This window comes from Triturus cristatus, chromosome 9, assembly GCF_964204655.1.
Source record: "Triturus cristatus chromosome 9, aTriCri1.1, whole genome shotgun sequence".
Classification (NCBI taxonomy): domain Eukaryota; kingdom Metazoa; phylum Chordata; class Amphibia; order Caudata; family Salamandridae; genus Triturus; species Triturus cristatus.
This window is the reverse complement of record NC_140592.1, coordinates 904,954,663-904,977,345: the sequence shown is the minus strand read 5'-3', so window position 1 is coordinate 904,977,345 and position 22,683 is coordinate 904,954,663.

The following is a 22,683-nucleotide window of genomic DNA, read 5'->3' as shown; positions in this document are numbered from 1 at the left end:
GGATCTGTATTGCAGTGTGGCATTGTGAAGGAAAGGCTATGAAAATCTAAAACAGTGTCAGCATTTCCCTGCACCTTTGACCATGGAAAGGTGACCTGGCAATGTGTGTTCATGGGCAACATTCGGGACGTTGCAGAGAAACATGTTGATAGGTGGTGGGCCATTGCTGCTCATCAGACAGTAAGACTATTGAGCCTCTGTTAATGATTAAAACCAACAGACAAGACTAAAGCCTCTCTTTAAACCTATGTCATGGTGTATCATTGAAAGCAATCGAAAGGACCAAAGGCCCACAATGCCCCTTTAGCTTCTGCTGCCTTAAAAGCTTATGAGAATTAGGACTATGCGTCATAAGGTTCAACCCAGGACTATTCAAAGGAGGAACATTAGAGCCTTGTTACTACCTCTTTCACTGCCCTACCCTATCCAGGCAACATATTGTCAAAAGTTGACAATTACTGACATTAACAGCCTGAAAGTGTCACGCCTTCGGGTATGATGAATCTCCCTTCGTTTTTTCCCATATATTTTCTTAAATGTGTTTCTTGGTGTAATGTATTTTGCTGCCATTGTATCATTTGTTTGAAGTACAGATAGTACACTGTGTAGTCAGAATTACAGTTGAGCAGTTTTGTAATCTTACCTGCTTCTTCCTGCCTGGTACCGTATAGATGGTCATGTTCCCACTGTTTTTACATGCTTAGCAGTTCATGCATGGGTAAAAGCTTTTCTCAGATACATTGGATTGGCCATTAGTCTTTGACGAAAAATGTCTATGAACTTAATAACCCCTCAGGGAAATGCTTCTCCTATATGTGATTTGTGGGTTTGTATTGAGAGTATGTCCTAGTACATTGTCCAATTTCAGTATTTGCCAACTCTTGCAAAGTATCTTACAAATCACAGTTGTGTCTGCTGAGAAATCAGTTACAAATCTGACCTTTGGTTTATCATTTAGTTTGTCTTTGTCTATTATTAAGGCTTGGTGTGATTATTGCTTCACTCTCTCTTGCTGTCCCCAGTGCTGAGGCACTGTATCCTCTGAATCTTTCAGTCATCTCCTCCTGAGCTCTGTTAAAAGCATCACTGTCACTGTAAATATGGTTGGTGTGGAGCAACTCTGCATAGGGGATTCTCCACTTCAACTGTTTGGGTAATTATTGATCGCATGTAGACTTCTGTTTCCCACTCTAATTTTCTACATAGGGTACCTTTAATGGTATTATTACAAATTGTAAGTGTCATATCAGGGGAATGGGCCTCATGTTTGCTCATGTGTATAGTGAAACATAACTTCAAATTATTCTGATTCAAAATAATGATGTACCCTTCATCTTTGTCCCATGCTCACTTCCAGCTATACACAAATTGTCAGTTTAATATACCCATAGAATGAGACGATTCATGCATTCACTAAGGTGATCCACCAACACTATCTGCCTCTCCTTTCAGCCCATGAACAGATTCACGTAACTGGGAGTGAGTCAGGTGCCCATGGCAGTACCCTGTTTTTGTCTATAGTACTGAACACCAAACCAAAAAAGATATTGTTATACAGGCAGAATTCCATGCAATCTAAGATCATCTGATTATGTTGATAATATTTCAAAGATCTACCTTTAAGAAAATGCTTAATGGTTTCCATGCCATCACTGTGTGAGATACTGGTGTACAGACTTGTGATGTCAAGACTAATCACGGTAAAATCCTCCTCCCGCTTGATGCAATTAGTTTTTTTCAAAACATCCTTAGTATCCCTCACATATTAACTCAAGTCCTTCACAAATGGGACCAAATAATAATCAATGTAGATCAATGCATTCTCCATTAGATATGCTTAATAGGAGACTATTGGGCATCATGGCAGTTGCCAATTTTATGAATCCTGGAGATGTGGGAAGGGTAGGTATCTGGGGATGCTGACAATTCAAGAACATATTTTCCTTGTACTCTAAAATCCCCCTATGACACCATTCAATCAACACTGTTTGTAATATGCTGATGTTTTCTACATAATCAGACTTCTGAATAGGTTCATAACATCCTCAAACCACCATGTTGTTTCATGGCATCATACTCATTATAGTCACTCAACATAATCACAACATTGCCACTATCAGAGGGTTTGACCACTAGACCCATGTCCTTTTGCAAATTATTCAAAACTTTTGGTTGTTCCTTTGTCAGACTGTATTTACCATTCGGTATAGATCTATGCCTTAGCTTACACAACTCTTTATTGACTATTTCTTGAAAATTATCTATGTTATCGGGCTAGTTTAGTGGAAGGAATTTCGATGTGAGTTTGAAACTGCTATTTACAACTTTCTGTGGATCCCCACGTAGCTTGGCGTGGATGGCATTATACTAATTCTATGCTTAAAAACTGCTAGAAAAACTGACATCTGAGGTAAGCAGATTCAGAGTGTCAGTGGTGTTGTAGGGTACTCCATATAAAGGAGCTGCTCTCCACCTAAAACTTAGGAACTACCCAGAGTACCCTGCTTCCTTTTTTGCATAATTTATGTGGCACTCTGAGCCTGAAAGCAGATTGGCTTGGCTTATACTGGGTACTCTCTTATGTCTGAACAAAACAATACATCTCTAATGAGCTTTAGTAAGAGGGAAACGCCTGTAAGGGTTTTTTTATATTCATTTTGGGTTGGCTTGGATAGTATTGTACCAATCCAAAGCTGTAATACTGTGCCTGGAGTGGTTAAAGGCTTTTGGTATTTGTCAGGAATAGCACTAGCTAATCCTATGTTGAAAGATTTTGCTGTAAAAATGTCAAAAGACTTTGTCACTTTCTAGCTCGTCGTGTATGGCGTTGGACTAATAATATGCCTAACAACTCTGCTTGAAAAACAGACATTTGGGGTTAGCAGGTTCAGAGTGTTGATGCTGTTGCAGAGTGCTCCATATAAAGGAGCTGATCTCTATTTAACATTTTGGAACTATCCAGAGTTGAAACACACAAAAGGTGATGGTACACTGCTTGCAAAAAGGCTAATAACTGGCAACAGCTCGGGGTAGCACTCCAACCTATCATTCTTTTGCTCACCATGCCACCTCAGTTTAAACCCAGCCATAAGTAAATCAGCCCTGACCCTGCTCCTCATCAGAACAGTCCAGCCCGAATTGCCAAGCCAGGTCCTCCCTGAGATAGAACACAAGCAACCCAGGACTGGTTTCACCCTATTTAAGGGCTCATCAGCAGGGTACAGCTTAGTTCCAGTGACACAGGTAGCATGGGAAATTGTATGGCCATACCCATGCCACTTAGGGCTTTACATGAAACACACAAAAGGTGGCAGGAGTCTGCTTACAATAAGTCTAACCACTTGCAATAGCTTGGGGTAGCACTCAAGCACATCGTTCTTCTGCTCACCATGCCCCCTCACTTTGAACCCAGCCATATGCAAATCAGCCTTGACTCAGTTCCTCATGGGAACAGTCCAGCCTGAAGTGCCATACAGGTCCTCCTTGAACTGGAATACAAGCAACCCAGGACCAGTTTTGCCCTAGTTATGGGCTCATCAGCCAGGTACAGCTTGGTTCCAGTGACACAGTGAGTATGGGACCCACGTCTGGGCATACCTATATCACTTAGGGTGGAACATGAAAAACACACAAGGTGATGGGATGTATTTTTGGATATTAAAAGATGGCTGCTGTTTATTGAAATATTACATAGTCATTTGTTTATTTTTGTGAATAAGTGTAGCGGTTTATAACCCGCCCTAGGTTGAGCAGATGAAGGACATCATTCGATCAATTTGAACCATGGGTGCAATGGGTCCGGATGAAGGCCCAATCCCTGTCATAAAAAGAGGGATTAAACTTTGGGAAACCTTTGACTTCCTATTTTTTTTTTAAACATCTTTTTTTATTAACATAGCTCAAGATCATATGCATGACAAAGCAGTGAGCAAAAGGCACATAAACCAACAGTGGTACATTACAGAGTTGAGGATCGGGAGAGTTACCCAAAGGTCCCGCTACCGCTGCCCCCCACCGCCTCTGAAGGTTCGGAATCTGCACCATGGGCCCCACACCCTCCTCCATTTCTTCACACAGCCCCTGGATTTATAGACTGTTTCCTCCGCCCTCTGACACCAGTCCAGGTCCCTGAGCCACTGGTCCCATTGTGGAGGCGCAACCGCCCCCCAGGCGCTCGCAATGTTCCGTTTTGCCACCCCAGCCGCTGTAGCCAGCCAGATCTCGTGATACCTGGACCAGTCCGTGTCTCCCTTGATCAGCAGTAGCAGCCACCTGGGCTCCAATGGGACCGGCACACCCACCACCTTCGCCATAGTGTCCGTCACCCGGATCCAAAAAGGTACTATGTTCGGACATTCCCACAAGATGTGGAAGAACGTGCCCTCCTCCCGGCAGCCCCTCACACACAGAGGCGACAGCGCCCTGCCCCATGAAAATAGGTTGGTCCGTGGATAGTAAACCCTATGCAGGATTTTGAATTGGATGAGGCGAAACCGCATCCGGATGGCAATTTCGCGAGGGCCCTGCAGGGCCTCCTGCCAGTCCTCGTCATCCATGCTGCCTATATCTCCCTCCCACTTAGCCCGCAAGGAGACGAGGGGGTCAGGCATGTTATTAATGAGCTTACGGTAAATGGTGGCCGTTAGCTTCCCCGGTATGGGGTCAAGCAAGAGCCTATCCTCCAGGGGAGAATACTCAGGGAGCAAGGAGCCTCGTCGCAGGTAGGAACCCAGGGCATGCATGAGGCACAGATAATGGAAGTGTTGAGCACTGTGCATGCGATACTCCTTTTGGAAATAATCAAAGGATCTGGGGGCGCCCCTCTTCCATACATCTCCCAGGTAATCTATCCCGATCAATCGTCATCCTTTGAAACCGGTCAGTCTCGCGACCTCTGGTAGTTGGTCCCCAAACCAGAGCGGCGTCCGACCCGTGAGGGTGCCTGCCCACCCAAGAAACTGATGGGCCTCCCGCCAGCACTGTATGACCACCCCGGTATGCGATGGGAGGTCCCTGCATCTCCTCCTCGAATACAACAGCTGCTCACAGTTTCCGCCTGGCATAACATGCCTGTCAACCCTATACGCCGGCTCCGACCACGTTGCGTACACCCACTCATTAACTACTTGTAGCTGGGAGGCCCAGTAATAGAGACGGACATCCGGGAGGGCCAGCCCCCCGTCGTATACCCCTCTTGTAAGCTTACCCAACGCTATTCTAGGGCTCCCTCCGTCCCAAAGCAGGGTCCGCACCATCTGTGAAATACGCCGGAACACCCCCCCTGGGATTTGGTACGGTGAGTTCTGTAGGATATAGAGGAGGCGCGGTAAAGCCAGCATCTTGAAGAGCCCCGCGCGCCCCATCAGAGACAGAGGCAAGGATCGCCAATGAGAAACATCTGCTGCTAGGCGCGCCAGAAGTGGTTCCAGGTTTCTTTGAAAGAACACCTCTTTATCTCTAGTCACATACACCCCAAGGTACTGAAAACCCTCTGACACCACCCGGGCTGAGCACCCAGTTGGACTCCGTGGGGTAGGGCCAGAGAGGGGGAAAATCACTGACTTGGACCAATTGATCCTATAACCGGAGTAGCTGCCAAACAAGGCAAAGAGGTGGAGCGCCTGCGCCATTGAATGGTACGGTCTAGCCATGTACAGCACAATATCATCCGCGTAGAGGGAGATACGCTCCTCCCACCCATTGCACATTGCTAACCCCCAAAACGCCTGGTCCCTCCGTACCCAGTGGGCCAACGGCTCAAGTGCCAGTGCGAAAAGAAGGGGAGATAGTGGGCACCCCTGCCTAGTGCCGCGACGCAGTGGAAACGCACGGGAGAGCGCACCATTCACTCTTACCCTGGCGACCGGCTGTGCATACAGCAGGCGCACCCAACTACAAAAGACCGGTCCAAAGCCCAGACGCTGTAGGACCATGAATAAGTACGGCCACTCGATGCTATCAAAGGCCATAGAGGCGTCCAGCGCCATCAACGCTGTCTGGGAGTCGTCCTCTCCCTTGGTCACGTACAGTGCCCCGTACAGCCGCCGAAGATTAAGTCGAGTGCTTCTGTGCGGCATGAAGCCAGATTGGTCAGCATGCACCAGGTCGGGCAGGACCGCCAGCAGACGCGTCGCCAAAGCCTTAGCCAGGACCTTGGCCTCTACATTAAGGAGCGAGATAGGTCGATAGGATGAGCACTGGTCAGCCGGCTTGCCAGGCTTGTGGATGACCACGATCGTAGCCTCCCGTTGATCCGGTGGCAGCACACCCCCAGCTCGTGCCTCGAGGAGCATCTTCCTCAGTGGATCTATGACTATGCTCGCCTGTCTCTTGTAGATTTCCACAGGTAGCCCATTGGGCCCCTGCGCCTTTCCTGCCTTGAGGGAGTTAAGCGCCTCACTCAGCTCCGCCCCGGACAGTTCCGTCTCGAGGCTGTCAGCTTGTTCCCTTGAGAGAGCAGGCAAGTCAAAGTCCCGCAGGAACTCCGCGCAGTCAGACTCCGTTCTAGTGCACACCGGAGTGTATACCTTCACATAGTATGACGCGAAAGCCTCAGCTATTTCCGTGCCAGTAGTGGCCAAGGACCCTGCTTCATCCCTAACTGCCGCAACCCAGGAACGCTCCCGGTTCCTGCGTTCGAGCCAGGCCATCAGTTTCATAGATTTGTCACCCGCATCGTATATCCGATGCTGTGTGGCCAAGGAGTACGCGCGTGCCTCACCCTCCGCCAGGGACCGCAGCTCCCTCTGTTTAAGAGCAAGTTCATGTCGCTGCTGCGTGGAGGGAACCCCGCCGGCCTCCCTCTCCAGAGATGTGATTTCGCCCTCGAGCTGACGGATCTGGAGCGTTTCCTCCTTTTTCCGCCCGCCAATCAGCGCCTGAGCCTGACCCCGCAGCACCACCTTATATGCTTCCCATAAGACCAATGACGAATCCACCGAGCCCGAGTTCTCTGCGAAGTAGAGTTTGGAACCATCCCTCAACTTGCCCAGAATGGACTCGGCCCGGAGGCGCCACGGGTCAATCCTGGGAAAAGCCGACCGGTCAAGTGTCGGCCCCTGGAGCGAGACCCCAACCGGCGAGTGATCCGAGATGCCCCTGGCCATGGTACAAGGATCCACGAAGTTCGCCAACTGATCACCCAGCACGAAAAGATGGTCTAGCCTGGAGAAAGACCCATGCCTGGCTGAGTAGAAGGTGTACTGCCTAAGGGAGGGGTTGTGGATGCGCCACACGTCCCGAAGCCCCAACGATGCGACGAAGCCCCGCAAGCCCAGCTCCCCTCTATTGCCCTGCCGCTCCCCCGAGCGGTCCAGATCCGCATCCATGACTGCATTCGTGTCCCCCCCTAGCACCAATATACCCCGGGGGAGATCTGCGATGTGGGACCCCAACTTGGCATACGTCTGAGTGTGCAACCCCGGCGGGATGTAACAGGAACTCAACACTATTGTGCGCCCCTCCCATTTAAACGCCACCGCTGCCAGACAGCCCGAGTCCTCCACCCAGGTGCCCGTAGTTACCAGCGGAAGGGCCTTGCGAATGAGTATACCCACCCCTCTGGACCCGGACGTAAACCCCGAATGCGCCACCATCTGATACCCGAACCGGTCTAGCGCCCTACATTTATTTCCCCGCAGATGGGTCTCCTGGAGGAGCACCACATCCGGTGCATGCCGCTTCAAGTGCTGTAGGACAAGCGTACGTTTAATCTTGTTACCCAGCCCATTGACGTTCCACGTCCAGATCCGTATCCTAGCTCTGTCACCCATTCCGAATCGGAATCCACCCCATAGTCCCTCCATCGAACGCCCACTGCCTGCCATTGCCACCTAACCTCTGTGTTTGGAACTGAAAAACATCCTGAGCTAAACCTAACCTATGCCCCAACACTCCCCCCCGCCCCCTCCACTACCCCCCTCCCTGCCTCCCTGCTACGTGGGCCCCCAACCACCCACCTGTAAAACCTGCAGAGTGCCTGTCGCCCCATCTCCCCTGACTTAACACAACAAGGGAACCTGACTCTGCAACCGCAGAAGAAGACATACATGTTGTTCGGATCACCCACCCCATTAACAGAGCATAGGCAACATACCCCCCCCCCGCCCTCCCAGTCGGCCCTCCTCGCCCGGCTTCGCGCCAGAGACATGAAAAGACCCTCCAAGGCCCTGCGTCCACCCCTGACTCAAAGCCCCAGAGGCAGTCCAAGTCATGTACCACAGACCTCCTCCAATGCCATTCCTACAGAGGCCAGGATCCCTGCGCCCAACTGTGCCCCCCCTACACAGCGCTAAGCGACCATCAGCCGGCTCTCCCACCCCTTCACTCAGGGGCAGTCTGCTCAGGCGGCCGCGGCTCCCGCGTTGGGGAACCACCACTCCGAGAACCCTGGCTCGCGCTGTGTTGTGCTGGTCTGCGTAACCCGCCCGGGCGGCCCACTGTGCGGCAACCCTCCATCCAGTCATTTGCTGCCATTGGTGAATCGAAAAAGTACGCTTTTTCTCCATCAATAACCTTGAGACGCGCTGGATACAACATCATGTATTTAAGTCCTTGGTCCCTCAGGGCCCTCTTGACTCCATCGAACGACCTCCGTTGACGCTGTACCTGGAGTGTAAAATCCGGAAAGAAACGAATTGTGGCCCCTTCCAATCTCAGATCGCCAGACACCCGCGACGCCTGGAGCACAGCGTCGCGGTCTCGGTAGTTCAGAAGGCGGGCGATGATGGTGCGTGGCGGAGCCCCCGGCTTGGGCCTCCCCCCCAACGCCCGATGAGCCCTTTCCACCGAAAAGAAGTTTGAGAGGCGTTTCGGCTTGAGATGCTTAAGGATAAGGTCCTCCACGAAGCAGTCAGTGGACTGCCCCTCCATGCCCTCCGGAACCCCCACGATGCGGAGATTATTGCGTCGCGCCCTCCCTTCCTGATCGTCCAGGCGGGCGGCGATGTCCGCTTGGTTCTTCGTCAGCGTGGCCACCTGCTCCTCGAGCCTCTTCGTCTTAGACTGAAGGCCGCCTATGCCACTCTCCGCTTCCGCCACCTTCTCTGACATCTTGCGAAAGTCCGCGCGGAGCAGGTTGACCTCCTCCGTCACTGAATCCAGCTTAGGCTCCAAGGTACCGCGCATCTCCTTAATGGCCCCCCGCATCTCCTTTATGGCAAGCATAATGTCTCTGAGCGACGGGTCGGACACATCTCCAGTGGCCCCACTCCGCTGACTCCCATCAACCGGGTCGTCTTCCCGACCCATGCTGACCGTGTATTTGTCTATGTGGTTCGATTGGCCTGGTGTCGTCTGTTTGTTGCGGCCCATGGTCTCAAAAGGGCCCGATCCGCGACCCCACGACAGCCGCTCCCCTATAAGGTCCAGTCCGGGCCACGCCACCAGGGCTCAATCTGCCTCCTCAGTCACACTCGATGCCCGCCGGCTCCCCCTGCACCGCGCGGGGGACCGTTAGTCGCTATCCCCAACACTGGCCCTGGCGTTCCACCATTCACCGCAGTCTCAACTCTTCCGGTGACCCGCTCCAACGCACCCAGGCGAGATCGCCGCAGTCCCTTGACGGTCCGGAATGCTACCTCAATGCTCCGAGGCAGACCGCCCGAGACGTATGATCTGCGGGTGCCCCTCCTTATCAGCCCGCGTGTTCGCCGTCGTGCACCACCACTGGGGCTCCTGCCACACCGGAGGATTCGTTCACTCCTCCGTCAGCCACCATTTAGGCCCGTCAGGCACCCGGTTCAGATCCGACGTCCAGAGAGCACCAGATGTCGGCACCAGCACACCTCCTCCTGACGCTGGTAGCCGGCTCCCACTGCCCCCTCACTTGCCACTGCAGCCGTCCCCCGCATCCAGGGCTCGAAGATTCGGGACGTCTCAAGCTCGGCCGGCACAGCGCCGGCGCTAGGACCCTGCGGGCACTGTCAAAGGGCCGCCGCCCGCTCTGTCAATCTGCCGCGGCGGGCCCCGGGATTCCTCCCGCAATCGGCCGCGGCCCCCACCGGCATCAGCGGCAGCCGCCACAAGAGCCTCGCACCACTCCTGCTGCCCAACGGGTGCCCCCGCTCCGCTTGTCACCTCCGTAGCGGGGCGCCGTGATGACGGGCGCCACCATCGAGGCCGCAGACGCTCCGGCCGTTTACTCCTTCAGCCGCCCGGGAGGTGCAGCAAGCAGGTCACCGCCGCTGGTATCACCTCTGCCCTGGACGGTAGGTCGCTGCCCAAGGGATCGGATAGTGCCGGATTATGGGTGATTTATGCGGATCTGCTACCGCAGCTCACCTAGTGTGCGGCCATCTTCATTGGCTGCAGGCCACGCCCCCCTGACTTCCTATTTTTGAACCCTGCTACTCACTTGCTGCAGTTCCCCCATCATGGCTGGGGAATGTCATAGTACCATTACATAAAAAGGGGTGTTGAACTTGCCAATGCAGGGAACCAGGGCAGAGAGGCAGGAGCCGGTGGAGCAGGCCACGAATTGGGATAGGTTTAGGTAGGTAGTGGGTGGGGCTTAGTGGTAGGTTATATAAGACAGTGTTTGGGCGGCAAAGCATTAACTGAGGCAGTACAAAGGGGGTTGGGAAGTTTTTCGTGACCCACCCAACTTCTTTTGTGTTAGTTTAGAATTTTTCTTATTTTCAATTTTATGATTATGAATTTTGTGGCGCTTGCCATTTTATGCAGGCCTGATTATTAGAACGTTGATGATGAAAAAAATATTCTGCCACTGTAAGGCAGGTTGTAGCTTTGAGTCTAGTGAGGCAGTTTTTTTTGGGGGGGTGGACAGTCTGGAGTAGGCTTATCCATCCCTTGGGGGAGGACAGAACACAGGGGAGGTGAAGAATAAATAATGTGCCTTTGAACAACACTAGGCAGATCGCTTGAGGATGCTTGATGGGGGAGATCGTGAGATTGGGGTAGGCAAGAAAAAGGGGGGGAAGGAAGGAAATATGGGAAAAGGTGGAAGGCCATGGGCTTTTTATTGAAGCAATATTGAGCTATCAGGGGAGTTTAACGGAGGAGGGAATGGTTAGAAAGTTTCATGTATTAGTGAGGCTGATTTGTTCACAATGTTTGTATCATTGAGGTTCATGCTACATACCAGTTTTAATAAAGTGGCCTTTTTTGCTAAATAAAGGAAGTAGTGGCATGTGGCTTATTGTGTGTATATCTCTAGACAAATTGCCCTTCTGGAAGTAGTAGACAAAATCTTTGTGAAAATTATTCTGGAATACCTACATTCCTGGATGGAAGCAGAAAGGATTATACCATTAGAGCAGTATGGCTTTAAGAAAAACCATTTCAAATTAGATAATATCTCTGCTCTTCAACTTTTAACTGAAAAATATGTGAAAATTAGAGGCCCCCGACTTCATGCAGCTTTTATTGATTTTTCCTTGTCGTTTGACTAAGTTGACCGTCCCACACTGTGGAGAAAGTTGCATGATCTTGGTATGCTGAGGTCTGTTATTATTTTAAATTATCATGTCACACTGCCATTTTGTGCCAAATGTTGATGGGGGTGGTGAAGGGTGAGCGTCTGTAATTCCCACAAAAAATGGCCTGAAACAGTGCTGTCTCCTGGCTCTGATGTTGTTCTCTCTTTACATTTCTGGCTTACCTCTTCATCTAGGTAAAAGCTCTGTTGATTTGACAAATATTGGAGGGCAATTGGTGTCCTGCCTGCTATAAGCAGATTATATTATGATCCTGGACATAACACTGAAGGATGTGAATAGTCAACTGTTGACACTTCAGAAAATAGCAAGTACACAATTTCTGAGAATTAATGTTTCTAAAAGTAAGATCCTCATATTTAAGGACACAAATCTTTGGAAATACCCGAATTATAGGTGGCATTTTGGTAGGGAAAAATTAGAGGTAGTGAAGTCATATCTTTCCTTGGGGAAAATTATGTCAAGTAACTTAAATGATTATGATCACATTTCCCGTAGCATTAGTAAGGGCAAAGCACAGGCCAACGTTCTAGGGGCTTTTTATAATGCGGTGGAGAGAAGGCATTTTGCTCATCTACTTTTTGTGTATAGGGTAAAAATTCCTTCAACTTTGCTGAACGCAATTGAATTTATTAAAGTGAGGAAATGGGATTTCTTAGACAAGACAGAAGGTTCAATGATTAGGAAACTATATGGTTTTAACACTCATGCGGCATCCCTGCAATTAGATTAGAATTTGGGTTAAAGAGTGCTTTTGTACAAGGCCTTGTGTCAGTTATTCGTTGGTGTTATTGGCTTTTGAGAAGTGATGCAATCTCTTTAAGGAACCTTATGAGCACAGAGATCATTGGAATAAGAAAAGAAATGTCCCTATTCTACCGAAATTTTATTTATGTTTTAAGTATGGTTGATTTATATCAGGAGGTTTATACTCCTTGTCTCAGCAGAAGTTAAAAGCTTTTATCAAGCATGCTTCCTCTAACCTAAGCTTTTGCTTATAGTGTTAATATTGTAGGAAGAATGTAATTGAAGGTGATATTGAAATCCTCTATTCCACGAAAGCCACAGCAATATTTAACATGCAACATTGACCATGCTGTTAGACAGTGCTGGCCTTTGTTGCACTTTGATATTTTACCACTAAAAGTTGTAACTGCCAGTTTGTCACGTTTGCCCAACAAGGATATTGTATGTAATTTTTTGTAACTATGATGCTCAAGATTTAAATCATGTATTATTCATCTGCTCGGCACTGCTTCTCTATTGTGTACTTTATTGAGACTTCTGTTTCTGAAATATAAGGTCCGAACAGCTGATCAAGATTTAAACGTATTATTGGCTCCATCAAATGAAGGGGCAAATATATGAAAGAGTTGCATTGCCCTTGTGCCACGCACCACGGCACAAGGAAGACACAGCTCCTAAGTTTAGTTTATCAAGCCATCCAAGGCCACCTTGCATGGCCTTGTGTGGCTTGATAAATCTAGAGTAACGCAACGCAGCACACATCGCCAGAGAGGCGTTACATGGGTGGAGTGTGGGTGTTTTCACGCATCCACCCTGCATTTTGACACAGTCACAGATTTCCATTGCTTGTAGACCTGGGAATGCATCAAAATGCTATGCCTCCTCAGTTGAGGCACAACGAGGAGAAATATCTTTAGTCCTCCACGTTACTTTCCCTTTCTATGTGTGCTTCATTCTGCAGCACACATAGAAAGAGAAAAATGCTGCAGGGCATTGTTTTTGATGAGGAAGGTGTCCCATCCTGCATAAAAACAATACTGCTTACAATGCAGGAATCCTTGCACCATGGTGCAAGGGGGCCTGCATTGGTGCTAGGCAGCACATTGTGCGTCAGTCCTGGAAAATTACAGGGATACGGTCATTGCTAAGTACCATGCATTCCTGTCCTTTCCGTATTACACGGCGCAGCAAGGTGACATGCTGCGTTGTGTGATCATTTGAGAAATATGCCCTGAAATGTTTAGCATGATTTTTTTTTTACATTTTTTAAATGTTTTTACATTTGTATTGAATATGGTGTCAAAGCTATGTATTAATGTTATGCTGCTGTTTTTTTCCTGATGAAATATGTGAACTTTTTAAAAATCAGATTTTTTAAAATCTTATTTATCTTTTTAAATATTATTGTAAAAATACTTTTTTGTGAGATGTTTTATTATTTTTTATCTTGTGGACCTCGAATGAGTTCCAAATCTATAAGTAATAAAAACTTGGAACGTAATATTCACTGAAACCCGATTTCCACACATTATCATTTGTGTGCAATAAAGTGTTAACAGTAAAACGATATGTCTGTGCAAATTTAGTGGCCATTTTAATGAAAAATGTGCTGTCTGTAAATGACGGTGTGCTACCACACAAGGCTTTAGTTACATTTTAAAAAATCACCCATGTCATATCAATTAAAGCTAGGTGGGTCACGAAAGTTTGTTGCTCTAAAAATTTGGTCACGCTTCTAAAAAGTTTGAGAACCACTGCTCTACGCCATGTTCGGGGAGATCACGAACTACGGTAAAAAGTTATGACAAGCAACTTTACCTCATATCTTAACTGGAAAGAGTAATTTTCACAAAGAACCTTTGTGTACAGTCAATTATATTGGGGGCTTTTCCGCTAAGGCGGAGGAGAGTCGCCCCACTGCTTTTAGGCAGTATCACTAAAGGAAAAATAAAATGATAATAACTCTAAGTAATTATCATTTAATTTTTTCCTTGTTGCAGCAGCTTTGCGGGCAGGACAGGGCTTCTCTGCTGACAGAGCAGGGGAGGGGAGGAGTGGTTTGCACTCCCTAAACTGCGCATGAATGTTTGGCCGGCCCCATAGCTGCCAAGGTTTTAGATTGCTATGTGGGACATTTTCATAATTTCTGGTTAATTATAAGTGACATTTCAACGTCTATGAGTGACACTTTCTCGCGAGCAAAATTAAGCAATGAAGAGAAGGGAAATATACATAGCAGAAATTCTACCCCTTGCTCATGAGGGACTATTTTAAAACACTGAAATGTTTGCTCTTGATAGAGCGCTTTCAGCAATCTATTTAGTATGGGTGCATTATATACATGGTTGTCATGCACCTATATACATTTATATCGTTTGCAGTGTTTTATGATCATGAACATGTATCCAGTAGAATCGTTTCAGCATTCATTGTAGTGCAATGTTATAATATGATCATGTATGTATCGTCATGCCTGCATCTACAGAGAGCAGGACGGTTTATAACCATATTATGTAACTGTTTCTTGTTTAAGTTGCCCGACTTCCTAGGCCCAAGACAGTACTTGTTTTTGCACCTCCTTGGCTTCTCGAGAACTAACTAATGACATGCAAATTCAAGAAATAGCAGCGTTTTCATCCAACTGCAGGTATCGGAATGCCAACTCATTATTTTCAGATTGGAGAAGATGCAAGGAATGATTTGAAGACAGTTAGAATCGAGAAGGGAGGATGTCTTTTGTGTCTGGCTGGTCTGGGAACCAAGGTCCCTTTTGAACAAAGGAATACTAATTAAAAGAGCGTGAACCTCCCCACATAGAAAAAGTTGCAATGGAAAGTTTTACCAGGATGAAGCAAATAATCGAATTCTATATTGTATGATGTGCAGGGATAGAGACCCCAGACTTCTGCTAGCTTTCGGAGAGAAAGGAGCATCTTAGAACACGCTCCTAGCCTTAAGCATCTTAACCCATTTGACGTGAGTACTTCTCAGGAAGTAAACACGTGCTGACACCTTTGGGAATAGATGGAAGGGTATTAGATAGCATCTCCTATTAGTATAGTGTAGGGACAGATTTGTTTTATTTCGAATGAAAAGAGATTTGGACTCTGCTTCTATTCTGAGCTGTATCCTGATCCTTGAATTCACCATTGTATTCTTATTATGCCGAATTACTTATATTCGTAGAATTGGCTTTGTATTGATTTTTCTATATCTATACATGCTAATCTTACGATGTGTATACATCTTATTATTCTTGGCCTTATAATAAATTGACAAACTTAAAGGCGGAGTCTGTGGTATTTTCAGATATGAGATTGCCATCCTGTTATGAAGTGTTTTTCACCTCCATTACTTTTAGTAGGTAAATAAAAGATCCTGAGCGCTAATTGTTAGGAGGAAGACAAGGGTGCAATTTAGCGTAATCACTGTTATTACACATTCAATGTGGTATCTTATCAACTGTTAATACAGGCAGAGCAATTTATTTGAATTGCACTGCTGCAAGCATGTTTTCTATTTTAATATTGTCAGAGCTGGAGTTAGAGATTCAAAACTACTTCCGTTGCTAAAACTTGCTTTTATTTCCTCTGCAACTGTTATGAGGGGTTTAGCCTTTCAAAGACCCCCTGAATCACGAACGCCTTTCACCAAAAGGTGGTATCGTCCCTTTGTGCCCATTACTATTAATGTAAATTAACATCATGTCAGAAGACATGGATGTTCAGACCTGAGCGGCTATCAAGTTGTCTCAGCAAGGCACCGGAGGCAGTCAGACCTTTTAAGATCTTGCCTGAGCAGAGATGACTGTAAGAGCTGGTCTGCTCCCCCAATGGTCAACATGAGGACAGGCACCATCAAACTGGGAGCACACGAGGAGTGTTATTCCACTGCTATGTGGCCTAGGGGGTGAAGTATTATACGGTGAAAACTAAGCTGTACTCGTGGTGGAGTCACTCAGTCAACACTATTTACACCGTCTTTGCGGCGACGGGCTCACTGTTTGCATTCATTCACCTAAAAATGCACTGTTTACATTCTTGAATTTATATATAGTCACAGACAACAATCTGTGCATCGACCTCTTCACACCTGAGATTATTGACGAATGTGAGCTCATGCTCCTGGCATTGCCGCATGTGAGATTAACATGAAACATGCAGTCCATGTATCTTGTGAATGTGCACCTGCACATCTGACATCACGTGTACCACAATACATACAAATGATTATCTAAATGTGTACTCACATACCAGTGAGTCAGCACTCCCACAAGTCGCCACCATGGCAGACACTAGCACGCAACCCCAGGGCACTGAATTTGGGCAAGACAGCCTCAGACTGAGGTACACAGTACTTGAGGTCTCGCATCAGGGCAGAATTCCGCTAGAAGTAAGTGACCGGCAGCCAGCTGAAAGCACGCTGCCGCTAAAAAAAGCACATTTGCAGATGATTAATACTTGGCAGACACTGTCTCAAATGTGACACTTACGTGTGAGGCAAGCCATTCAGTTAACCGGACTCCTTGCCTCTGCAACGTCTCATTGCACTCCCTTGGCAAACGTGCATGGACAGTGTGCCGCCCCCGCCCGGGCATGATCAGACTTAGGCACAGCAGCTGATACACAGTGGGCTCCAGCGGCCATTGAAGTCCCATCCATGGCGTTGGGTCCGGCGGTCGCTGGGTCATCATTGATTTGAATTTACCGCCACGTGAATATAATTTGCCGCAGCCTAGCCAGCCTCCCACAGTAACTGTTGCCACTGTCAGCAGGACGTGACGTGACTTCCCGTGACACCTATGTATCACTGTGTCACTTAATTTGAGTCGGTGAATGCCTGTTTTGGCAGTAGCCATTGGGCACTGCCTCGACTCCAGTCAGAATGTAATGTCGCGTCCCGGGAAAATGATACATTGTAGCAGCCAGTGTGTTCAGCGAGCCTTCCGGGAGCTTTGTTTACTCAGCATAGCAGCCCTAAAGGCTTGAAAGTCGATGTGCTATGCTTATTATGCGTGACAATGCTGTTCAATGTGGTGATGCGGACCACAGCACTGAAATGCGTTAGTCTAATGCCTGATGCGTGGCATTTGGCAGGGCTGCAGCACTCTGGGGCCGGACAAACATTCATGCGCACTTGGCATGTTCTCCATGCAGGCTGCATTCAAGCGTGCATGGAGAACATGCCGAGCCTCCCATTCTCTAGGTGTGGGGTCGTGGATGAGTTGGGTGAGTCCTATGTTATTCATGCATTCACTGAGGTTGGCAAGGTTGGTGTCGCTGTGATTGTCAAGGTGGAAATTGAGGTTGCAGAGGAATATGAAGTTATTGGAGTCAATGTCGAAGGGTGCGGTGAGGTCAATTATGGTGTTGCAGAAGCTGGGGCTTGGTCCAAGTGGCTGGTAGGTGAGGGTGCCTCTGATAGTTGACTTACCATCAGTTTGGAGCCTAAAGTTAAGGTGTTCCATGTTCCTGGTGGGGTTGCCCGTGGTGGTGGTGCACTGGATGGTCTCTTTGTGTATGATGGTGATTCCTCCTCCGGGTTTGTTGATGTGGTCCCAGTGGGTGATCTTGTATCCGTCAGGTACTGTTGTGGCAACATCAGAATGGATGAGGGGTTCAGTCAAGTTTACGTGAGAAAAACAACATCGGGTGAGAGTGTGGAGATAAAGTACCACAGTTCAGTTACGTGTTTGCACAATGAGCATGTGTTGAGGGGGGTGCACGCGAGCTGGTTGTGGGGTGCTGTTGGGGCATGGAGTGGGTTCTACGCGGTGCTGGACGCTGTGTTTATGGGCATACTGTGGCAAGTAAAGTTGCAGTGGATGCAGGTGAAAGGGCCTACTGTACTTTGAAGGGAGAAGCGGCAACAGACTTGGCTGGGGTGGTCTGGGTTTCAAGATGCGGAGGACCGCAGGTGTAGCTGTGAGGTGGGGGGTGAAGAGCCATGGTTACTGTTGCTAGGCATGGTCCAGACACAGATAGGGGCAGACATAATTGCTTTTGGCATGAGGGTGTAGTGGACGGGGCTAGTGAAGGTGGGTAAAGCATGCAGGAAAGCAGGTAAGGGGGGATGGGAAGGCATCGGTGGGGGCAGCAGGAGAGAAAGAAGTCGGGCAAAAGAGGCACAACAACGATGCAAAAAGCACGAGGCACAGAAGAGAGAGTAAGAATGCAAAAAGATACAAAGTGAGAGTTAGAAGCGCAAAAAGGAACAAAAGTGAGAGTGAGAAATGCTTAAGGCACAAAGCGAGAGTGCGAAATGCGAAGAGACACAAAGTGAGAGTGAGAATGCAAAGAGGCACAAAAGCGAGAATGAAAATGCAAATTGATACAAGAGAGAGGGTGAGAAATGCAAAAAGGCACTGAAGAGTGAGTGAGAGATGCAAAAGGCACTGAAAGAGAGGGAGAGATCAAAATGCACTAGAGCAAAGCAGAAGAAAGAGAGAGACGTCTGAGTGAGATAAGAGGGAGCTCAGGAAGACAGCGGGAAGGCACCTGGATCAGCGGTCACTAACCCGGCGTGCATCTGGGTCCAAAAGGTCCAGGACTGATCGGAGGACCAGTCCAGGTAAGTTGGGAATCTGGGCACCTGGTCTCTGACAAAATCACCTCCTCCTTCCACACTCTTCATCAATCTCTGTTCACTGTCATATCTCGTTTTCCACTTACTCCCTGTAGACAATACCTTTTCTTCTCTGGTGCCCTCTTCCACTCTCTCCTGCAAACCATGTGTGCTTGTTATGTTATGTTAAAAATATTTATACCGCGCACTTTCACCATCGGTTTCTTGGCGCTAATGACAAATAACAGAGAGCCGGGATGAGATAATTAGCTGTATGCAGATTGGAAGAGCAAGGTTTTCAGAAGTCTGCGAAAGCAGTCATACTTGGGGCAGATGCGAAGAGCAGATGGCAAAGCGTTCCAGGTAGAGGGGGCCAAAACAGAGAAGGAAAGGCCACCATGCTTTTTCCTTTTAAACTTGGGAATCTCAAGAAGATTAAGAGTGGAGGATCGAAGGGTTCGGGAAGGAGTATAACGTGACAGATTAGAGGAAATGAAGGCCGGGGCAGCCTGTGAAAGGGCATTAAAGGTGGAACATGCCATTTTGAAAATACAGCGTTTGGAGATAGGAAGCCAATGAAGACTATGGAGGAGAGGGGTGACATGCTGGAATTTCGGCTGGTGAAAAATCAGGCGGGCGGCCTGATTCTGCACCAGCTGTAGACGGTGAAGATGACAGGCCGGGATGCCAGCATAAAGTAAGTTGGCGTAGTCAAGCCTGGAAGTGATAAGTGCCATAACAACTAAGGTCAGGGCTTCTTTAGTAAGAAACCTGCTGATCTTACGAATCCGTCTGAGATGGAAAAAGCAGGCTGAGGTGACCGAGTTGATTTGTGGCTTCATTGAAAGATCGTCAGAGATGATCACCCCCAGGCTTTTGACTGAACGCACAGGGACCGGTGCGGTCCCCAGAGAAGAAGGCCAGAATGAGGGGTTCCAAGGATGGTTAGAGCTGCCAACCAAAACAAGCTCAGTCTTGGTAGGGTTCAGCTTCAGGTGACTATGATACATCCATTCCGCAATGGACAACATAGTCAGCTGAAAATTCAAACGGGAGGACGGGGAGGAGTCAATAGAGAAAATCAACTGAAGATCGTCAGCGTAGTTGAAGCTTTTAACTGGCGAATCGCGGAGGGAAACTAGGAGGGGTTGGAGATACAGATTAAAAAGGAGAGGGGATAATGCAGAGCCCTGTGGGACGCCGCAAGGGAGGGAGGTGTAAGAGGCAGAGAAGGGGGAAAGATGAACGGACTGAGATCGCAGATGAAGAAAGGATCTGAGCCAGTCGAGGGCCACTCCCTGGATGCCGGCATTGTGGACACGGTCGATCAGAATGGAATGATCGACCGTGTCGAAAGCCGCCGAGAGGTCCAACAGAACAAGGGCCTGAGAGATGTTGTTGTCGGCACCCTTCCTGAGGGTGTCCATGACTGCTACTATGACCGCCTCGGTGGAGTGGAGGGGTCTGAAGCCCGCCTGCTGGGAGTCCAGGAAACCGGTTTCCTCAATGAATGAACTCAAACAGCGGGTGACATAGGTCTCCAAAATTTTTCCCAAATAGGGAAGAAGGGAGATGGGTCTGTAATTGCTGAGTGTTAAGGGATCAGTGTTAGGTTTTTTTAAGATGGGAATGATAGCTGCTTGCTTAAAAGAGAGAGGGACCTCCCCAGTAGCAAGAGAGTTGTTGAGAAGAGCAAGGGGAGGGCCTGGACATGTTAGAAAGGCTTCTCTCAAGATCTGAGGGGGACAACAGTCGTTAGGGGAACCGGATTTGACTTTGAGGAGAAGAGAGACAAATTCTTGTGGAGATATAGGGGGGAATATAGACAAGGAGCTAGGGTTTTTTGGGGGGAGGGGGGGCGGAGTGGGGGATGCCGGGGTCGGAATGTTGTTTTTTATTGTGATGATCTTGTCTATAAAGTAAGAATTGAGTGAGTCACAGAGAGATTGAGTCGGCAAAGGCTGGGGAGTGACCCTATCCGGCAGGGATAACTCATTTACAACAGAAAAGATGGTTTTGGAGTTATTGTTAGAGTCCAGAATGAGTTTAGAGTAATATGCCGTTTTGGCTGCCAAGATCGATAATTTGTACAACTTCAATGCCTCAATATAGGCCAGTTTTAGTTGCGGGTCATAGTGGCAACGCCAGCGGCGTTCGAATTGCCGCAAGGCGAGTTTCTCCGCTTTCAGTTGGTCCGTAAACCAGCGTTGGGCGTCATGAGGGCGCTTTACTTTGATGTTCTTGAAAGGGGCAACTTTGTCGCTGGCCTGACGTAGCCAGGTATCTAGGTTGTCAGACTGAGCTGTGAGCGAAGTCGACGGGGTAGGTGCAGTAGAGGCTAGTGAGGCATAAAATTCGGTCAGATCCGCTCTATTCCAGTTCCGGGCTTTAAAGTTCTTAATCCGGGGGGGGGGGCATGCAGTGTGTAAGTGAAGGACAAAAGAAATAAAATAATGATCAGACCAGGAACAGGGAAAAACTGAAGGAGGTGAGATGTCGAGGTCAGACATCCAGACCTGGTCTAATATGTGACCTTTACGGTGGGTAGAAGTGTGAATGAGTTGAGAGAGATTCATTCCTTTTAATAGATCTGTAAATTCCAGCGATGATTGGCTTTCATGAATGTCCGAAGGCCAATAGTTAAAATCGCCAATTATTATAATATTCGAATGGCTAATAGCTAATTGGGCGATGGAGTCGCTGAAAAGTTTAGGGAAAAGGGGCATATAATCAGGCGGTCTGTAAACAAGAATACAGATAAAAGATAACTTGGGAGAAGAAAATTTTAAAACTAGGTAATCAGTGTTGGAAAGCGGAGTTACGGCAATCTCTGAAAAGGTGTGGGTCGAGCGGATGATAGCTGCCACCCCACCACCGATCTTCCCTGCAGGCCGGTTAGCTTGAATAATGTAATAACCCAAAGGGATTGCTGCAAGGATATCAGGAGCCGAAGTTTCGGAGATCCAAGTTTCAGTTAAAAGGAGAACATCAATAGAACTCTGATGCAGTAACTGAAAGATCTCAAGCTGATTGCTTATAAGTGAACGGGTGTTGAGGTAATAGATAAGTAAAGAGGAAGTAGTCTGCTGTGTAGAACAGGAAGGCTTGGGGGGAGAGGCAAGTGTCGGATAACAAGAGGGAACAAAAATGCCACATGCCTGGGCCAAACTAGCAGCGCGAGCAGGTATGGAACCCGAGGATTTCAGTCTCAGGAGCTCGGAGGAGGAATAAGAGTACAATTGGGCATTACGACAGGGCCCTGGGCCTGGTCGGCCGCGGACGGGCGCAGACGGGCTTGACTTGTGCGCGACTTCGGCGCGAAGTCGGCGCTCCCGCTGCGCTCGTCCGCTGCGCTTCCTCCATGCTGCCATTAAATACTAAGGGGCGAGGGAAAACTAGACCGCTAACCTGCAAACGTTACGAGCAGGGCGGAAGTGGTGTCACGAGCGAAAGTGACGCTCCTCGAACTGACCCTCCGCACAAACGGCACAAGCCGGGGCGGAACGGGGTCACGAGGGGATGAGTACAGGTGAGTACAAAGTGGTGTTGTTATTAAAATGCTTTTCAGCGTGCTCAGTTAAAATAAGGTTAACTGCAACAAAAGACATAGATAATATCACACAGCTTCCACAATCAGCGCAATAACACGCAGCCTAACTCGCCGCTAATGTCAAAGGGCCTGGGAGCAAGAACTTCACAATTTATACTCGAAAAGGCTTAGCAGCAGGAGCTGTCTATATTTTGTGTCCATATGTTGTGTTTCTTGTTCTCTCACCGAAACAAATCCAAGTGGGAGTTAATACACGGGAAAATAGTTGTGAAGCTATGACATGTTTTTACAGTAACTCTCAAACCTCCACTATACTCAGCAACCAGAACGGCGTCATTAGGCACCGCTCAAAGAGGCTTAAAGTAT